Here is a 12,400-nt window from a genome sequence, read left to right on the forward strand (position 1 = left end):
CCAGGCCACACATGGCGGCAACTCTTTGGCCACAGTCCCGCCACACCCTGGCATGTTCCAGCTGCACTTTTTCTTTGGCTCACCAAACTCTGAGAGTCACTCGCTCAGCTCCTGAGAGGCTAGGCTACAGCATCTACCCTCATCTATGCAGTCTCTGTCCCTACCGTCCGCTCACGTGGTCAGTTAAACAAAGGGCTTTCAGCACCCTGCCCCTCCCCCTGCAGGCCAGCTTTCTCGCAGAGGCCTGAGCATGCTCTTTGCCTGCCTGCCATTGTGCAATCCGTGTATCTCTTTGGCTGAGAGTGGGCAAGAGGTGGGTTTGATCTGGGCGAAGCTGGAGAGGTTTTGAAAGCCTGCTTTTGAGAAAAGCTCCGTCTTTGACCTGTTACGCCCTGAAGGATGCTGGGGGTTTCAGAATCAGCCCCTTTATTTTATAGATAGAGAAGATGGTAGGGGCCCAGGGGCTCGTGGAATGAGTGAGGGGCGGGCTAGAGGAGAGACTGGGATCTGCACAGCCTCTCACTCCATCCATTCAGGGAGCTGCTTCCATTATCCGGGAAAAGAGACTACGGGGCGGCTTGAGGGTGGGGCGCCAAGAGTCACCCTGCAGAAGGGACCCAATGAATCTCAACTAGCGAGTGTCAGGGCCAAGTAAATGCAACCGCTGACATCCGGTGGGTTGCTGACTCCATGGGGACTCACCCACCCATCCCGATGGCTCACCACAGCACCTGGACTCTGGAGTGTCATGCCCTCTGCCCTCTCCTCTCCCTAAGTGGGCTGCACAGGGAAGCCTTAGAGCCAGGCACCCGAGGTGAGTCACCCGCTCTCTTCCAGCCTTGCCCAGGTCTTTCTCTTGATTTCTTTCCTCGTTGTGTTCCACTCTCTGGCTCTTTCTCAGATTCTCTTATTGCTCTCCTCGGGGCCCAACACGTGGTTGTACTGAAGGCGAGGTGATACTATCAGGTGGCCGCGGAAAGACAAGGGCACAAGTGCGGCCAGAGAAATTCATGTTAAGGTTCATGTGCGTCCCCTCCCACGGGGTCACACCGGCCATGTTCTTCCAGCCACCTATTTACACCTGCGATGGCTGGAGTACCCCACCTGAGATGCGGTGTCCTGCATTTATGTGTGTTGCTGTCCAGCAACTGTCCACTTTCCAGATGCCTAGGAGGGCAGATGTTTTATGCGCGCACACACACACACACACACACACAACTCCACTGTATGAGCTGTCTCATAACAATCACTCTTGCTGTGTAGGAAGGGATAGTTTGAAATCCTGGTCCCAGCCCAAGACCATTTTTGCCAGAGTCTTCCCTAAAGGTCGGCCCTCACGCCCGTGGAATAGCAGCTTTTCTGGGATATTATTCTAGGGCTTAGATTCATTGATAAAACAATTCTTTCAATGTGAGCTGGGCCACACCCCTCAATTTTATTTTGTGACAGGGTCTCACTGTGCAGCCCAGCCTAACCTGGAACTCTTAGCTTTTCAAGCTTGGACTCTTGAGTGCTGGGTTACAGCCCTATATCACCAGAGGCTCTACTCCTTGTCTTTATCAATCTAAGGCTACATACACATGCTGCTTGCTGTGATCATAAAACAAGAGAAAGAGCTATAAGAATATGTTCTGGTGGGGTTTGGGGGAATGGGATGCCTCAGAGGGCCCATGCTGAGGCATCCCTTCCTCCTGAGAGATTAGCCACACGATGGTATAGTATAGAATAGAGTTTATTGAGAGCATGGTGAGGGGAGTTAAGAGGGTAATAGAGGCAGAGAAAGACAGAGAAGGAGAGAATAGAGAAGTAGAGACCGACCATGAGCATGTGGAGAGAGGGGGGAGGGGATGGGGAGAGAGGAAGAGCAAGGGAGCAAAAGGCAAGAGAGAGGCAAGAGCATAAGAGGGTAAGAGAGAGAGGAGGGGCCAAGCAGCCTCTTTTATAGGGCCAGGCCTACTTGGCTGTTGCCAGGTAACCATGGGGAGGAGCATACCAGGCTGTTGCTAGGTAACCATGGGGAGGAGCATACCAGGCTGTTGCCAGGTAATCATGGTGGGGAGCATACCTGGCTATTGCCAGGTAATCATGGTGAGGAGCATACCTGGCTGTTGCCAGGTAACCATGGGGAGGAGCATACCAGGCTGTTGCCAGGTAACCATGGTGAGGAGCATATCTGGCCATTGCCAGGTATCTGTGGGGTGGAGTCCAGGCAGAATACCAACACTGCTAACAGAGAGAAGCAATGTGAGAGCCACAGTCGAGGCAGAGAAAGATGTGGATTGTCTTACTTAGGGTTTCCATTGCTGTGAAGAGACACCACGACCACAGTAACTCTTATTATTATTATTTTTAGATTTATTTATTTTATGTATATGAGTACACTGTGGCTGTCTTCAGACATACCAGAAGAGGGCATTATATCCCATGATATAATGTGAGCCACCATGTGGTTGCTGGGAATTGAACTCAGGACCTCCAGAAGAGCAGTCAATGCTCTTAACCACTAAGCCATCTCTCCAGCCTCCACGGTAACTCTTATAAAGGAAAATATTTAACTAGGGCTGACTTACAGGTTCAGAGGTTTAGTCCGTTAGTCATGATAGGAAACATGGCGGCATGTAGGCAGATACCGTGCTGGAGAAGGAGCCAAGAGTTCTGTCTGTATCAGCAGGCAGCAGGAAGAGACGGTGACGCTGGGCCTGGCTTGAGTGCCTGAAATCTCAAAGCCTGCCCCCCCCCCCCCCCGTAACACTCCTCCAACAGGCAACACCTCCTAATAGTGCCACTCCCTGTGAGTCTATGGGGGCCATTTTCATTTGAGTCACCATAGAGATACAAACCCCACAGCTGGGAAGCCATTACAAGTCAATAGTTGCTAGTGACCGTGTGCAGTGCATGTTCCCTGCCTCTTGGGACCTCAGTATCCTTCCTCTACTGAGCAGTGTTCCTACTACTTCCCAGCCTTAGTAGGTTGGCCTGATGCTGCTTGCATTCTAGTGTTAATTTGGATCTTCCAAAACTGTTTGCACATAGCTTCTGGGAACCTGGCCCCAAGTTAACTCTGATTGGTAAAGAAAGATGCCGGCAGCCAATAGCCGGGGAGAAGAGACATGGGTAGTGTTTGGGTTTTCCTGGGATAGAGACCATGGGTGTGGGAGATGCAGAGCAGACATGGAATAGAGAATCTGGAAACATTGCTAAGGCCTCTGGGCCAAGAACTTGGCCCAGAGGGTTGCCTGGTTGGAGCCAAGAGCAGCCCAGAAGAAGCATACTAAGTAACAACATACACATAGATTCTAATAGCTCTATGGTTTGTATATGCTCAGGCCAGGGAATGGCACTATTAGAAGGTGTGGCCTTGTTGGAGTAGGTGTGACCTTATTGGAATGGGTATGGCCCTGTTGGAGTAAGTGTGGCCTTATTGGAGAAGGTGTGGCCTTGTTGGAGTAGGTGTGGCTTTGTTGGAGTGGGTGTGGCCTTATTGGAATGGATGTAGGCCTGTTGGAGTGGGTGTGGCCTTGTTGAAGTGGGTGTGGCCTTGGAGTAAGTGTGGCTTTGTTGGAGTGGGTGTGGGCTTGTTGGAGGGTTGGCAGCTGCTCAGCTATTGTGCTGCTTAAGACATATTAAAATATAAGGCTGTGTGTGTCTTTCATCCGTGAACATAAATGGTCCAAGGCGGGAAGGAACCCCACACCAGGATTCATTAATTATTCATCTACTACAACCAGCCCTGAGGTTTCTCTGGGAACTGTCACTCACAGATGGCTGTAGATACGGGCATGAAAACCACACATGGCTATTGACATTGCTTAAACAAAAGTTTAATCTGAGATTTCCTGGGATGGAGAGTGTAGGTGTAGGGTCCAGACCACCTACCAGGGGCTACTTCCATAAGGAAAACTCTCTTTGCCCTAGCAACTATTGACTGCTAATGGCTTCCCAGCTGTGGGGTTTGAGAGCTGCTGCCCTGCTCCATGCTGGAATGTTGCATGACCTGATCATGTTTAGGCCTTGTATACGCCACCATAGTTGCTGTGAGTTCATGAGTGTAATGGTCCAGTCATGTCCAGAAAACACCCCTTAGCTCTGGTCTTCCCAGACTCCTGGCTATTACAGTCTTTCTGCCTCTCTCACTATGGCCCCTGAGCTATGTTGGGAGTGGGGTACAGTAGACAATGTAGATGTACGGATCCACGTGTGGATGGACTGAAACATATTCTTGGTACTTTGAGTAGTTGTGAGGTTCTGTTAACTGTCATGCACTACACAAAGAAACCTATGTGATTTGTGCTGAGAGTTGGTTAATCTCTGGGGCCTCTGAGCTCCCCCTAACATTTTCTGCATGATTTTATAGTATATCTGTGTCATGATTTGTATATGCTTAGCCCAGGTAGTGTCACTATTAGAAGGTGCGGCCCTGGTGGAGCAGATGTGGCCCTGTTGGAGTAGGTATGGCCTTGTTGGAGGAGGTGTAGCCTTTTGGAGGAGGTGTGGCCTTGTTGGAGTGGGTGTGTCACTATGGGTGTGATATCATCCTAGCGGCCTGGAAGCCAGTCTTCTCCTAGCAGCCTTTAGAGGAAGATGTGGAACTCTCAGCTCTTCCTGCACCATGCCTGCTTGGATGCTGCCATGTTACCTTGATGATAATGGACTGAACCTCTGAACCTATAAGCCAGCCCCAACTAAATGTTGTCCTTATAAGAGTTGCCTTGCTCATGGTGTCTGATCACAGCAGTAAAACCTTAACTAAGACAATCTGTTTCCTCCTATGGAGTGGGGTTTTAAATGCACACGAGTGGTTGGTTGTCTCATAACATTCATGCCACTATTGCCCATAGGGGTATATCTTGCCATGCTGGTCATTAGTGTAGTAAGTTCGTTGATGGATATGACCGTGGATAGATTTTCTCTCGTGGTAGCTGCATGGTACTGTCTGGTGGAGTGACATCTCCAGGTCAGTTACCAATTTGATTTTCTCCTTGACCCTGAGCAAAAGCTCAGAGACCAATGTCTTCAGCAACAGGTCTCAACATCAAGTTCTGCTGGGTAAAGATTCCTAGAATTAAATGTAAATGAAATACAACATGATATAAAGGTATGACCCAAAGGTGGTCCTAAAATAAAAATAAAAATAAAATAAAATAAAATAAAATAAAAATAAAATAGAAATAATCTATGGCTTTAAGTGCCTGTGTCAAAAATCAGAGATAGCTCAGTAAAAAGCCTGATGATAAAACTTATGGTACTGGAAAATCAAAGACAAGATAATCACAAGGTGGTAGACAGAGAGAAACATTTAAGATTGTGGAAAAAAATAATAAAACAAGATGAAAAAAATCAATAAAATGAAAAGCTGTTTTAAAAAAAAGATTAACAAGATTGACAAACCCTTAGCCAAATTAATGAAAAAGTAGTGAGAGAGATAACTCAAATTAATAAAATTAGAGGCGAAAAGGGAAAAATTACAACAGGCACCAAGGAAATCCCATGAGCCGTGAGGATGCACTTTAAAAATTTATAGACAGCCAGGGCTATACAGAGAAACCCTGTCTCAGAAAACCAAAAAATTAAAAAAAAATAAAAATAAAAATTTATATTCCACTAAACTGGAAAAAAATCTGAAAGAAACAGGATGAGTTTCTGGATGTGAATGACCTGTCAAAGTGAAACCAAGACAGGAAAAAAAAAGATTTACACAGATCTGTAGCAACCAGCCAGATAGAACTAGAAGCAGTAATTAAAAATTCCCCAACTAAAAAAAGCCCAGGCCAGATGGATTCAGTGCAGGATTCTACCAGCCTTTCAAAGAACACACAGCAGCGTTCCTCAAACTGTAATGTAAAATATGAAAGAGGGAGCATTTCTAGAGTCTTCAGCCAGGGTGCCCTGCAAAGCCGCCCTTGTGTCCTCTCCCAACAACTTTGACTCAAGTTCCTCGAGACAGGCTGTTGTCTGACAGAGTCTGTCTAGGACCCAGGAGAGCCACCACAGCCAAGGGAAGACAGGTAAGTTGGATGCAGCACGTAGCAATGAAGTTGGAAGTGAAATGTCCTGGAAGCCAAAGGCACTTATTTCAGACTCCAGGGAAGCAAGCCGTTGGCAAATCCGAAATATTTAGAAGCTTGGTGTGTCTGCATGTTGAAATATTTAGAAGCTTGGTGTGTCTGCATGTTGGTGTGTCTACATGGACTAGAAGGTAGAGAAGGTTCGGGATGGGCTGAAGTGAGCCCATCCACAGAGTGCTTCATGGTAGGGGAGGAGCTGGGTTTTATCTGCAAACGAAATGGCAGGAGGAAGATTCAAGATGCTCATGCCTGCTCAGGGCACAGGGCAGGAGAAAGCCATGTCAAGATCAAGGTCCCGTACAGTTCACATGTATTCATTCTTCTTTGTCACTTTCCAGAGGGGTTGTGGGTATTGTGGGTTGCCCTAGTGCTGTTTATATTCTGATGTTAATTCTACTCCCTCAAGAGGGCCTGCCCCCCCCCCTCCCCCAGGAGGAGTAGATTACATAATGTTGAGCCCAGGTTAAAAAAAGAAAGAAGGAAAGAAAGAAAGAAAGAAAGAAAGAAAGAAAGAAAGAAAGAAAGAAAGAAAGAAAGAAAGGAAGGAAGGAAGGAAGGAAGAAAGGAAGAAAGAAAGGAAGAAACCCAAAGAGACCACCAGGAACCACAACTCTGATGCAAGCCCATGAGAGTCTTTATTCAAGCCCGAGATTGGGCCACAAACCTTCCAGATGCAACAGGATAGGAAAAGCAACCACAAAGTCTAGGGGAAGGGTTTTTTTATAGGAAAAAAATGCAAGCGGGAGTGTCCAAGCCTTGGCATGACATGATTTTGTAAGAGGTTTATGGGGAACATCTGGTTATTAATTAGCTGCTGCTACAGAGGAGGAGTGATTATCACCCTTTGAAACTGTATCCCCTAAAGTGCAGAAAAGAATACAGTAGGACTGGTGTCTCCCAGCAGTTTCAGCTGGATAGATACATCTCACCCTGGGACCTGATACTTTGTTTAAACTTAGGTCTCTCAATACTTAGGTGATTTCATAGGAGCCTTTGCCCCATTCTAATTGGTCAAATAAAGTTTAGAGCCTGTGATTGGGCAGTGGAAGAGAAAGGTAGGACTGGAGGTCTCAGAGAGAGAGGAAGGAGGAAGGAAGACAGAGCAGGACCACGTGGGCTGGAGAAGCCACAAGTAGCAAGGGATCTCCTAGCTGGGGAATAGATTCGTGTAGTAGTAGATCTGCCCAATCTAGGCATGCACCTTATAAATACAATAACTGGGTTGTGTGTCTTTTACACGGGCTTATTAGAGTTGGAACTTACTGCAACACTCACCTCCAGAGAACCCCGCTGGCTGCAGAAACTCTCAGTCTAGAAGTTCTACAGGACTGAACATGGTAATCCCAGGGACAGCCACCACTGATGGGCTTCACACTCAAAAGACCAGGCAAGAAGCCACATTTGTGACTGATGACATCCAGTGAACCAGAAGGGCAGGGGAATTATACAGAACCCTGTGGCTGTATCCCAGGACAGGGTGTGTAATGGCTATTCCTGGTTGTCAACTTGACTATATCTGGAATGGACTACAATCCAGAATTGGAAGACACACCTGTGAACCAGATCTTGAGGCTGGAAGATACAAGTGTCTGACCTGGATCTTGGCATGGAGATCTTGAGGCATAGTGGCCATGAAAAGCTTAGGCCCAGACAAGGTGGTACATGCCTTTAATCCCAGGAGACTGTGGCAAGGAGGTCTCTGAGTTCAAGATCAACCTGGGACAAAGCAAATCCCAGATCCGGGCATTGTCGTGGTATATACCTTTAATCTGGGCCACACTTTCTGCTGGAGGCCTAAACAAGGACATTGGAAGAAGGAAGATTCGCTCTTCTTCCCCTGCGTGCACTTACTAGCCAGCACATCTGTCGGAACCTACTTCTACAGAAGACCAGCTGAAACACCCAGCCTCGTGGAACTGAGCAACTACTGGATCCTTGGACTTCCCATTCACAGCTGGCCATTGTTAGGTTAGTCAGAATGCAGCAGACTGTGTAAGTCATCACAATAAATTCCGTCAGTATAGAGAGACATTCCATAAATTCTGTGACTCTGGACAACCTTGACTAATACAGGGTAGATGGCTGGAACTCACACAGAATTTTCTTGTGCTTAAAGCAACCCACAGGCAGCCAGCAGGTGGTCAGCCTTCAGCCTTTGTATTAAGACCCACCTCCTCACCCACTGTTGCCAGATGAATTGAACAACAGGGAAGATAATTCCAATCACAAACCAATGTGAGTTATATTTGATGTGTTTCCCATCTGATATCTGAGAGATACTTAAACTAATGTTTTTGTATGTGAAATTCAAATTTGCCTGGGATTAGAGTTGGGGTTCATGTTTGCCATGTAACAGGGCCTCAGATCTTAGTCCAACCAACTCACGATGGAAATACCATTCAGGCCATAAAACTTGGATGACAGGCAGAGTTTAATGCCAAAACGAAAACAAAGACCTAATCCATCAAACCCCACAGTCCTGGAAAAGTGTCTAAATGTACTAACCTTCCTTTTCAGCTTCTATAGTCCTGCTTCTGGCTAACTGGTCTTGTTAACTGAAGTGTGCCAACCCAAGGCATGGTTTTTGTGCTTAAAAGCTCACTCTGAGAAAGGCTCAGGGCTACACTGGGAACCCAAACACCCAGTGGAGTGCCAGCTGGCTAATAGACTTTCCATTGGCTTAAGCCCATGTCTGAGCTTTCTTCTCTGGTGGACACCCCACAACAAGCCATCCTAGTAGACCCGAGGCCTCCTCTAGCGGATAGAAAGCGGATCAGCTCCTTCCCACCTCCTCTAAGTCATGTCCTGAGCTCAAGTCCACCTTTATCATATCCCACACTGCTCACAAGGACTCACAGTTTCCCTTGAGGCCCATCCTGTCGTGCTCCCTCAGGGTGCAGTTGATGGATGGGACCGCAGAGGTTCATCAGCTGAAGCCAGAGAACTGCACACCTGACCCAGACTTGTGGCTGCATCACAGTGCTATCCCTGTGCCAGGCGGGGGGTGCGGAGGGAGCGGGTCACAAGAACATCTGAGCCTGGAGTGACCTTTGACTTTTGATGCCCGTGAGAGAGGAAGAAGTCACTTGTGCTCACACAAAGCTGGGGCTCTGTTTGTCAGGAGGGTTCAGTGGCCTCAGAAAAGGCTGTCTGGGAGCTTGCTACAGAGGATCACAGCTCGCATATGGTATGCTTGGTTTGCAGAAGCCGATAGATAGCCTTAAGCTTGTTCCTTTTCCTGCACACGCCCAGGCATCTGGTTGTGAAGAACTTTTGTGCCCACTTGGGCCTGTTCCTCTTCACTCTCTCTTCTGCTGTCTTCCATGAAGACTCTGGATGCCTGCTAGTGGCTGCCCCAATGCAGGGAGAGATGGGATTGGGGGATGCAGGATGAGGTTTATACACCTCCCTTCTGCTTCCCAGACCCTGAGGCCACTCAGAAAAGAATGGCCTGGTCTTCCCAGCTTACTTGGATGTCTACCTCCCTTTCTTCCCTCCCAGAACCCCACGTTTCTCTGCCCATGTGGATTGGCTCTTTTCTTCTCTACAAAACAGCATCTATGACCCGGAGCTTCCCTGACTCCTGGGTTCTGGTGCCTCCATTCTGCCTTTGTGGGGAATGATCTAAAGGTCTGCCAAAGACCAGCCTCAGCAGTCTGGCTAATAGACTTTAGGCCACCAGAGTCTGAGGAAGGGGTGTCTGTGAGCAGCAATAAAACGAACAACTCCAAGTCAAATTGTGGGTTATAAGCTTCCTGCATTCTAGGTGAGCATGCTCCCAACTGAGCCACATTCCGGCTTCTAGTTGGGCATTCATAGGCTCTGTCCAGGAAGCAGAGACTCAGTAAGTCCAGTCCTCAGACCCCTGCAGGTGCTCAGCTCAGCACAGGGGGCAGATGCTGAGCAACAGGAAATACCATCACAGTTGACTATGGGCTCTGAGTACAACATAGAGAGGGGCCATTATTCACATTCAATCCTGAGATCCTCAGGGCTGGTGTCCCCTCCTCCCCGGGAAGTGGCTTTTGGACCAGAGCTCCAGGCAGTTGCTGTTCAGCATTATTTCTAGGCTCCATCCCATGACAGGCATGTAATGTCTGGCTTACTATAAAATGGGCTGTTTGGCTCCTCTGTGCTCTCTTACTCTCTGCCTCTTCTCTTCCCCTCTCCCCTTTCTCCATGTGTTCCTGGTTAGCCTTCCATCTCTCCTCTCTCTCTCTCTCTCTCTCTCTCTCTCTCTCTCTCTCTCTCTGTCTGTCTTTACTGTCTTCCCATTCCCTAAATAAACTCTATTCCATACTATTGTAAGACTCTGGTGAGCCTTAGCTACCAGGGGCCCCCTGAGTAAACCACATGGAGCCAGGAATCTATGCAAAAGCAAGAGGAGTTTATTATTCCAGCAGGCTGGGGCCTTCCTGCACCCAAAGGAGAGACGACATGGGCAGCCCATTTGGCCAGTTTTTATATAGTTTTCAGGGGGTAGAATAGAGCGACAGCCACTAGGCACAATGTGATTTGCAGAACAGTGTGACTTAAACTGAGTGGTCCTTAGGGAATGAGGTAGCAAGGGCTTCCTTTATTTACGGGTGGCCAACGGTTGGTCCCACACTGTGGTCTTTCTGAGGAGTGTAATCAGCCTTCCTCCCTTCAGGAAGGGAGGAATGCCTACAGTGCTCCATGATCTGATTTCTCTCTTCCAGGAGGGGAGGAACCTTCATGTTCTGGGGCCTGGTGGAATTTTCCAAAGGCCGTGAGCTGACCTCTCTTCACTATATCCATTGTGTGGCTGGTACCTCAAGGGGAGGGGATGCCTTAGCCTGGATCTGCACAGGCACCCCTCCTACCTCACCATATCTTTGACCCCTTTTCTTCTTTATAAAAACAACAGTTGTCATCTCCATTGAGCTCTGGAAAGATGTCTAGGTGGGGGTGTGTGGCTGTAGTCCTCACAGTGAGGTCAAGGGGTGACGGCAGGGAGAAGAAAGAAGCCACCAGAGTCACCTGGTGGATCTAGGAGACACACTTGAGCCTGCCTGGCAACTGGGAGACTGCAGAATAGGCAACTCAGATCTTTTCCAACCAGGGATTGTGAAGGCTCAGTGCTCACCCTGTTGTGTTTTGTAAGAAAAAAAAAAAAAAGAAAAGAAAAAGAAGCCAGGGATATGTTTAATGGAGGCGCCCTATGGTATATGTGGACGTGGTACCTCTGCAGGCTCATGCTGAGGCATCCCTTCTCCCAAGGTACCAGCCATAGGATGAATATAGTATACAATAGAGTTTATTTAGGGCCTGGGGAGGGGAGTTGAGGGAGGAGAGAGAGAGAGAGAGAGAGAGAGAAAGAAAGGGGGGAGGGGGAGGGAGAGAGAGACGAAGTGGGTGTGAACACATGGAGAAAGAGAGGGGGAGGGGAATGAGGAGAGAGGGGGAAGAGGTGAAGAGAGCAAGAGAGAGATGAGGGGGCAAGCAGCCCATTTTATATTGAGTCAGGGACACCTAACTGTTGCCAGGTAATGGTGGGGCGGAGCCTAGAAGAAATGCCAACACACCAGAGCCCTCAGGCTCACTTCTAATGAATGCTCACCAATGGTTACTTAACACCTCAACACTGCCTGTGCCAAGGATCCAGGACTAAAGCATCCCAGAGAAATGGTGGCCTGGTCAGTCCCGCAGCTGTGACAAGTCCCCCACCCCAGGGATACTTTGTGGGAGACAGACATTGTCCCTCAGTTCCCTGACTTCTGGACCTGTGGGCTTTGAGGCAGAGTGTCCCAGCAGGGAGGGACGCAAACAAACAAACAAACAAACAAACAAACAAAAACAAATGTGAGAGGGAAGGTCTTTGAAGATAGAGCTCCTAGCACTCATTCTTCCGACTGTATCCACCGGACAGTAAATTTCAGCTATTCGGACATCCATTCAGCCAGATCGCTCACAGACCACGCACTGCGGAACAACACCCAGCCCAACAAGTAAACCTTTAGGAGACTGCAGCGACACACCAGGGGTACAGATAGTCTAGGCTCCGCCTACAGTTACCTGGCAACAGTCCGGTATGCCTGGCTCACTATAAAAGGGGCTGCTCGCCCCCTCCTCTCTCTCTTACTCTCTCCATTTGCTCCTGCTCCCCCTCTCTCCCCATTCCCCTACACTGTCTCCATGTGCTCATGCTCGACCTCTACTCTGAATAAACTCTATTCTATACTAAACCGTCACGTGGCTGGTACCTCAGGGGGAAGGGATGCCTCAGCACGGCCCGCAGAGGCACCCCCTTTTTCTGGTCTTTTCTCTATCTTTTTATAAAACGCAATAGACATTGTCTGACCCTGCCCAGGAAT

At 48.4% G+C, this 12,400-nt stretch overlaps 1 long non-coding RNA gene across 2 annotated transcripts in view; it reads left to right on the forward strand.

Annotated features, from left to right (window-relative positions):
• The first annotated feature begins 5,615 nt into the window (after positions 1 to 5,615).
• Gm30529 (predicted gene, 30529) overlaps positions 5,616 to 12,400 on the forward strand; it is a 31,392-nt gene continuing 24,607 nt past the window's right edge. The window contains exons 1-2 of one of the 2 annotated variants that reach the window (NR_166515.1): positions 5,616 to 6,005; positions 7,347 to 8,300. This is a non-coding gene — a long non-coding RNA (predicted gene, 30529). The remainder of the gene's footprint in view (positions 6,006 to 7,346; positions 8,301 to 12,400) is intronic. The other variant, NR_166517.1, reaches the window with a different exon arrangement.

This window comes from Mus musculus, chromosome 5 (assembly GCF_000001635.26).
Source record: "Mus musculus strain C57BL/6J chromosome 5, GRCm38.p6 C57BL/6J".
Taxonomy (NCBI): Eukaryota; Metazoa; Chordata; class Mammalia; order Rodentia; family Muridae; genus Mus; species Mus musculus.